This window comes from Caretta caretta, chromosome 16, assembly GCF_965140235.1.
Source record: "Caretta caretta isolate rCarCar2 chromosome 16, rCarCar1.hap1, whole genome shotgun sequence".
Taxonomy (NCBI): domain Eukaryota; kingdom Metazoa; phylum Chordata; order Testudines; family Cheloniidae; genus Caretta; species Caretta caretta.
Window position 1 is genome coordinate 8866845 of NC_134221.1, and position 8204 is coordinate 8875048.

Genomic DNA, 8204 nt, shown 5'->3' on the forward strand with positions numbered 1-8204 from the left:
TCAGTCATTCAGGAATTCATTCAGTCTCACAGCTGGGGCTAGAGTCAGACAGGACCACAAACAGGGAATTGGGGAAGTAGCTTTGATATGAATCATCATTCATCTTTTAAACAATTGCTTCCATGTGACAATGAGTGTGTATGTGTGTGTGTGTGGGGGGGGGTATGGTTGCCAAAGAAGCACAACCTTTTGTGGCTGTATAGTCTCAGAAGAATATGTCCGACTCTGCACACATGGATACACTAGCTCTGATTGAAGTAGCCAGAAAACAAGCAAGGACATAGCCAGTTCTCATTCAGTCCACATCTTCCATCAAGGCATATAGGGATTTGTCACCTAATGTAATGGAGCACATTTGCCATTAAAAGAGACATTTCTTTCCCTCCCACAGGAGTGGAAAGGGGGGGTAGCTTCAGTGTAACCCTGGGCATTGTTGTTGTGTAGAGGGTTGTGTGCACTTGTCAACAGTTTGATGGTGTCATCCCAGTGCATAGCAAAATAAAATAACACTGAACTGACACAACGGCAGACTGAACAGAGGTTCAGAGTTGAGCAAGATCATAGAATAAATATCATTTGCCTAACAGTGCTCCTGTGGCTATCACTGGGAACTTTAGTAGTGAAGTGAGGAAAATAGTCTAGTGGTTGGATACTACCCAAAGACTTGGGTTCAAGTCTCTGTTCCACCAGAGACTTTCTGTGTGACCATGGGCAGATAATTTAGCCTCTCTGTGCCTCAGGCCCCATCTGTACAATGGGGCTATTAGTCATACCACACAGGGAAACAGTGAGGGGAAGTACATTAGATTGTGAAGAGTTCAGATATGATGGCCGGGGCATAAAAGTCAAAGGGAGCTTTACCACTGACTGCAGGGGGAGCAAAATCAGGCAGTTGCTGGGTGATTTTAAGACTCATAGAACCACAGGTTTAGAACGGACTGCAAGGGTCACCTAGTCTAACCCTCTGCCAAGATGCAGGATTGGTTGTGACTAAACCATCCAAGACAGCTGGCTATCCAGCCTCCCTTTGAAATTCTTCAGGGAAAAAGCTTCCACAACCTCCCTAGGCAGTCTGTGCCATTGTCCTACTGTTCTTACAGTTAGGAAGTTTCCCCTGAGATTTAATCTAAATCTGCTCTGTTGTGGTTTGAACCCATTGCCTCTTGTCTGTGGCAAGAGAGAAGAACTTTTCTCCATCTTTTTTTTTTTTTATGGCGGCCTTTCAAGTGTTTGAAGACCGTTATCACGTCCCCCCTTCATCTCCTCTTTTCCAAACTAAACGTGCCCAGTTCCTTCAGCCTTTGCTCATATGGCTTGTGTTCCATTCCTCTGATCACCTTTGTTGCTCGCCTCTGGATCCTTTCCAGTTTCTCCACAACCTTTCTATATATTGGTGACCAAAACTGGACACAATACTCCACCTGAAGTTTAACCAACACCGAGTAGAGTGGCACTATCACCTCCCGGGACTTGCATGCTATGCCTCCATTAATGCAGCCTAAATCCCATGCTAAATCCAAATTCTGCCTCATTTGCACCCATCCAAATCGATTGATGTCAATGGGTTGCAGGTGGATGCAAAAGAGATCAGAATTTGGCCCTTTGCCCCCTTCACATCTTGGCTGGAGTCCCTTAAGGGTACCAAGTAGGGAGGAATAAGCTCTTAATCACAACACCAGTTCAGTCTGAATTATAGAGGAACACACCAAGCTGTGTTAATCATTGCTCTGGTGCCCAAGCAGGTAACAATAATAATGCATGGGGAATGGAACTAAGTATGTGTCAGGTGGGACTGAAGGAGACAGGCAGCCCATTATGTCTCAGTATCTAGAAAAACAAAGTCAAATACACCTGGATGTACCATTACAGCTCTTTCAGCAGCTCACTCCTTTGTGTTCTAGCATCACTGCATCACAGTTGATCACTATTAGAGGGCAGGTAGGAACCGATGGATATAGCATTAACCAATGGAAATTTAGGGGAACTCTATAATCTGCACAGAATTACCATTCTGGCTCTGGACTTTTGTAATATAAAGCCATCGAGAAGTGAAGATTAATCCACTTTACCTTTGAAAGAGTCCAGAAATGCTGTGAGCCTTTATAGGGAGTATACAGTTACTCTTATTTCATAGCAGAGTGTAAACTTCAAAAATCTTTTTTGTCTCCCCACCCTGATACTGTTCATAGCAGATTACAGAGAGGGACAAAGTTGCCATGCTAGGATATCAGATTTTATGCTTCCCATCATCATTGGTATACTATGGTAGGGAAATAAATTGACAGCGATCATATTGCAGATGGGAGGCCTTCTCAGGGTCAAGGAAAATACCAATAAAATGTTGTCATGGATAGATGCTGACTGGAGCAAAGATTTTTTGTGTAACATGTAACTATTAATTATGTCAGTTGTTCATTTTGACTGGAAAAGTCAATTTCTTAGTGGTATAACTTCCCATTAAATGCCTGTCAAAGATCACATTAAAAAAATTGAAAGTTAACCATTGTTATCGGTGGCGGTGGGGTTCTCCCCCCCCCCCGCAGGAAAGGGAAAAGTTCTTTTTTTACTTTAAGAAAGAATCTTTATATATGTTCTAGCATGTTTCTGGGTAAACAACTAGAATAAACAAGTCCAATTAACTTTTTTAAAAGTTGATGTTGGGTTTGAATTTAAGGCAAAAAGATATACCAAAGGGGTGCTTATTAATTTTGTTCAGACGAGTAATTTTATCCAAACCAGTTCACCAATCCCTAACTACAGGTTTCAGAGTAGCAGCCGTGTTAGTCTGTATTTGCAAAAAGAAAAGGAGGACTTGTGGCACCTTAGAGACTAACCAATTTATTTGAGCATAAGCTTTCCTCAGACAGAGACAAACATCTAGAAGATCTCTATCAAGCCTTCTTACAACTACAGTACCCACCTGCTGAAGTGAAGAAACAGACTGACAGAGCCAGAAGAGTACCCAGAAGTCACCTACTAGAGGAGAGGCCCAACAAAGAAAATAACAGAACGCCACTAGCCGTCACCTTCAGCCCCCAACTAAAACCTCTCCAACGCATCATCAAGGATCTACAACCTATCCTGAAGGACGACTCATTGCTCTCCACAAATCTTAGGAGACAGGCCAGTCCTTGCCTACAGACAGCCCCCCAACCTGAAGCAAATACTCACCAGCAACCACACACCACACAACAGAACCACTAACCCAGGAACCTATCCTTGCAACAAAGCCCGTTGCCAACTGTGTCCACATATCTACTCAGGGGACACCATCATAGGGCCTAATCACATCAGCCACACTATCAGAGGCTCGCTCACCTGCACATCTACCAATGTGATATGTGCCATCATGTGACCATCTCTGGTCACTCGATTACAGACCTAAAAGTCACAATATTACAACTAAAAGGACTTCAAAAACAGACTCCAACGAGAGACTGCTGAATTGGAATTAATTTACAAATTGGATACAATTAACTTAGGCTTGAATAGAGACTGGGAGTGGTTGAGTCATTCCACAAAGTAAAACTATTTCCCCTTGTTTATTCCCCCCCCCCCCCACTGTTCCTCAGACATTCTTGTTAACTGCTGGAAATGGCCCACCTTGATTATCACTACAAAAGGTTTTCTCCCCCACCCCACTTTCTCCTGCTGGTAATAGCTCACCTTACCTGATCACTCTCCTTACAGTGTGCATGATAAACACCCATTTTTTCATGTTCTATGTGTATATAAATCTCCTCACTGTATTTTCCACTGAATGCATCCGATGAAGTGAGCTGTAGCTCACGAAAGCTTATGCTCAAATAAATTGGTTAGTCTCTAAGGTGCCACAAGTCCTCCTTTTCTTTTTGCGAATCCCTAACTAGAATCCCTATTAAAAATACAAACAAACAGCTTTTTTTTTGGAACAAGGACAGGAGAAAGATACAGAGAACTTTATGTGTTCACTTTAATAGTAACAGCAAGGGGGATGGAATAATAAGTTGATTAGATAGATTCTTCCCCTAGCATCAGCAATGTGTCATTGGCTTACGTGATGATATTGACGCATTAAGAGCCTGCTACTGCAGCGTGCTCTGTGTCTTCTGAGAGACTGTACCCTGAGTCAGCTGGATGTACGTGAAAGACTCCAAGCCACAATGAAACTAGAAGCCTGTTGAATGACAGAACCAGGGAAATGTTTACTGTGGAAACTGTACCCTGGCTAAGTGTAAACAGATGTCTTTGGTTGCCAGATGCACTGTCCCATTAAGCCATTGTTTAAATGTGAATGAATCTTCATGTTGCATAATACGGCTTCAGGCGCTTCTGAAGGGGCGGTGGAAATATGCCTGAGCCTTCTGTAAACCTTGATGACAGTCAATCCGAAACACTAGCTGCAATAAAAATTGGGGAGGTGTGGGGGGAAAAAACAGTGCTGGAAAATTGAAAACCATGTTGCAAAACAAGCCTTCTGGAAAACTCCCTGGCACTTACAGGAGGCAGCTTCTGGGAGGGAAAAATTGATAGCATGGTGCTTCTCTGCATTTCCCCCCTGCTAGTGCTGTGATTCTCAGATGTAATTAGAGTAAGCTACTGAAGAGAATGAAGCTAACACACATAACAAAAACACATTTGAGGGAAAGGGGTAAATGATAAAATGATCCATACTGCCCATAAATTACACACACATCTCCCGTGGGTTAAGAGTGAACTCCTTAAGCCAGATTTCTGCTCCTACTGGAAGGACAAAGTCACTTCCTACAAAGTTTTATTTACAAGGGCTATCAATTAAAATCATTTTTGCAACAATTAAGCAAGGGCTATAATTTGCAATGCAGCCTCATCGCATGTCCAATATCTGCCTGGTTTCAGTTTCTTCCAACACTACGGCTACATCTCCAGTGAGCAGATATACCACACTAGCTTTAGTCTAGCTAGCTTGCCAAGAACAGCAGTCAGGACATAGCGGTGTGGGCTGCAGCCCGGGCAAGCAATGAAAGTACAAACCCTAGGGATCTGGTAGACCTATGCCGCCCACACTGAAGCCCACAGCACCACATCCTCACTGGTATTTTTAGTGAGCTGATATGAACTGAAGATGCTTGACACATTGCAGCATCAGGACCTGAGGGAGTCATGGGTTAGGTCTGCATTAGAAAGCAGGTCTCTTCTCACTCTTAGGGCCTGATTCTCATTTACACTAAGCCAACTCTGGTAGTGCAATGGAGCATTAAAGTTAGAACCAATTACATCTACACCCCTTTTAAGAGCCCTTTATGAGGTGTATAGTGACTTTAACACAGAAGAGTTTCAGGTCAAAGATCTTTTGCTCCCGTCCCTAAACCACAGGTCAACAGGGCCAGCAGTAGAACTCATGCAAAAATCATCATGGGATCTTTAATGCCCTGTGTGGTCAACATTTTGATTTTATATGTCAGGCAACAGAGGACAGGCCCCTCAACATCCTCAGCGCTCAGAGGTGCTTGGTGTACTCAGTATGTGTACTCTGGAGCATGTTCTGGGGCTGGAGGATGTTCTATACCAGGCAATGCCAGGCAATCTCAACCTTTACTTCAGTGAGTACAATCACTTCTCTCCATCCCAGGCTAACTTGAATGGTGAATTGAGTATGATCAGGGAAGAAGTTAACTATTGGCTGAGAGAGTTTGAAGCCTGACTCTGTGACAGGAACTCTACACACTGACTGAGCACTGATGCTCCAGTTTCTATGTGCATTTCAGAATGGAGAAAAATCCTGTGATACCCCATGGCTTGGAAGAATGTAATCCTGTTTCTGGGATGCAGAGCTCCTCTCAGCAATCTGGGACATCTGGTGGGCTTGCTGCCGTTCCATTTGTAGAGGCAGCGCAGTATATTGAAAACTTACACAATCCTTGCTCATTGTAGGCCAGATTTTCTAAAAGACTCAGGGACAATTGTCTAAGGTCTCTTCTCCCCGAGGGCTAGATTTTCCAAAGACTCAGACTTGGTGGAAACTGAATAGTCAACGAATATTTTTGTCAACCATTCAAAATTCAAAACATTTTAAGCTGCCATCCAAGAAAGATTTTGGGGATTGAGGGAGTGGCAGAAGAGGGTGCTTCAATTAAATCAAGGTTTTGACTAAAAACATTATCAAAATTCAAAATATTTGACCGTCTCTATTCAGCTCCGAGCAGCTCCCATTGCTATGTAACCCACTGACAAGAGTGTTCCCCACCTCTGTGTCAGTCCACAAAGGATATGAATCTGCTCTAACTCCAGCTCACAAGCCGTACCTTGCTAGGTGAAGCTGTAACAACTCATTCTTTTAGCACCGGAAGTCTTGGTCCAATGCCCAGTGTCTCTGCCAAGATGGCAGCCGTCACAGTAACACTCCTGGCCAAATTTTCAAAAGAACCCAATTCACTTAGTTTTTTGGAAAACGCAGTCCTAAGAGCCCACAGTGCAAATCCCACTTATTCCATATCTAAAGGCAGAACTTACTATTATTCTTATTTACTATTTGTGGTCTGGTTAGGATGGGCTGGAAAACAAACATTCCAGTTTGCAAAAACAAAATTAGAGCGTTTGAAATATATTTTTGTTCTGCATCAGAATGAAATGGAGACAGATTCTTTTTCTAAAAGACACGAGGGGGACACCAGCACTTCAGAACAGCCATTAGCCTAGAGTTAGCAGTTTTGCCAACCCCAAATGTTTCTCTGCAGCCATGAGGGCTATAAAATGACTTTTTCTTTAAGAATGAAGGCTGAAATGATCACATATCTGTTTGACTTCAGGAGCTGGGGCTTTAAAGAAAACAATAATTATCATGAAACTCATGACAAAATTGTGAGTGTTGGCAGTACTGTGAGGCACTCACCTGAGATGGAGGATACCTGGGTTTAAAGCCCCTGCTCTGCCAGAATCAGAGAGAGAGTGCACAACCCGAAGCTATTGGCTGTTCTGGGGTAGCTCTCTGTCTCTGAATTCCATCCTGGATCTAAGAACCTTCCTGATGAAATTGTCATCAAAACGGATACTTTTCCACAGTCAGTTTCTCCAAACTGGCCTTTTCCAGTGGGAAAAAAATTGTGTTGAAAAATTCCTGATGAGCTCTGATTCTGGCAGCATTTGAAGACCCCCAATGAGGGCTGGGCCCCATTGTGCCCACCGCTCTGCACACAGAATAGAAGACAGTTGCTGCCACAAAGAACTCACAATGTAACCTACGAGACAGACACAGAGATGTAGATGAAAAGCAGTTTGCCCAGGGAACAGTACAATGCCTTTCCTGGCCCTTTCAGTGCTATCAGTCGGCTTTTCATACAGATCCTCATTTTTTCACCTTGGGGCAAAACAAAAAACAAAAACCCAGTGAGAGCTTCACAGATACTGTATTGATTAGCAAAACTGATCTGAACACCTAGAGCAACCACAGACGGTGGATAAAATGCTAGTGGATCTATTTTGTTTACTTATTTTCTGTGAAGGCCTTGGAATCAAAGTACATTAAAAGTACAGAACAAGGAGTAATGGTCTCAAGTTGCAGTGGGGGAGATTTAGGTTGGATATTAGGAAAAACTTTTTCACTATAACGGTGGTGAAACACTGGAATGCGTTACCTAGGGAGGTGGTGGAATCTCCTTCCCTAGAAGTTTTTAAGATCAGGATTGACAAAACCCTGGCTGGGATGAGTTAATCGGGGATCGGTCCTGCTTTGAGCAGGGGGTTGGACTAGATGACCTCCTGAGGTCCCTTCCAACCCTGATATGCTATGATTCTATGATTCACTCTCCCTGTACTGTCACAGGATAGATCTGAGATTTAGGCATAGGCTAATTTGTACCAGAAAACAAGTTTGATCAGCATTTGCTTGCATGGTAGTAAGGAGAATGAATGTCCTGTGTATACAGTCACATGTTACTACACTGCTGAAATACAACAGATCCATATTCAACCTCTGGCTTCACCAGGTAAATAGCAACGAGAATAAGAGACCTCAGTGAAGCTGAGCTCCCAGACCATAGAATACTTCACTCGGAAAGTGCCTTTAGACAAAGCGCTTATCTGAGGAGGTTTGTGCAGCCTCAAGAGACAGCGTGCTCTTAGTTCTGATACCGGGATACTTACCACTGCAAAACCTGCTCTGCCTTACCTGGATGACTGTAACTCACACACTGACACCCTATCTAGAAAACACTTCGCAGATCAATTTGCACAACACACTGTGGCAG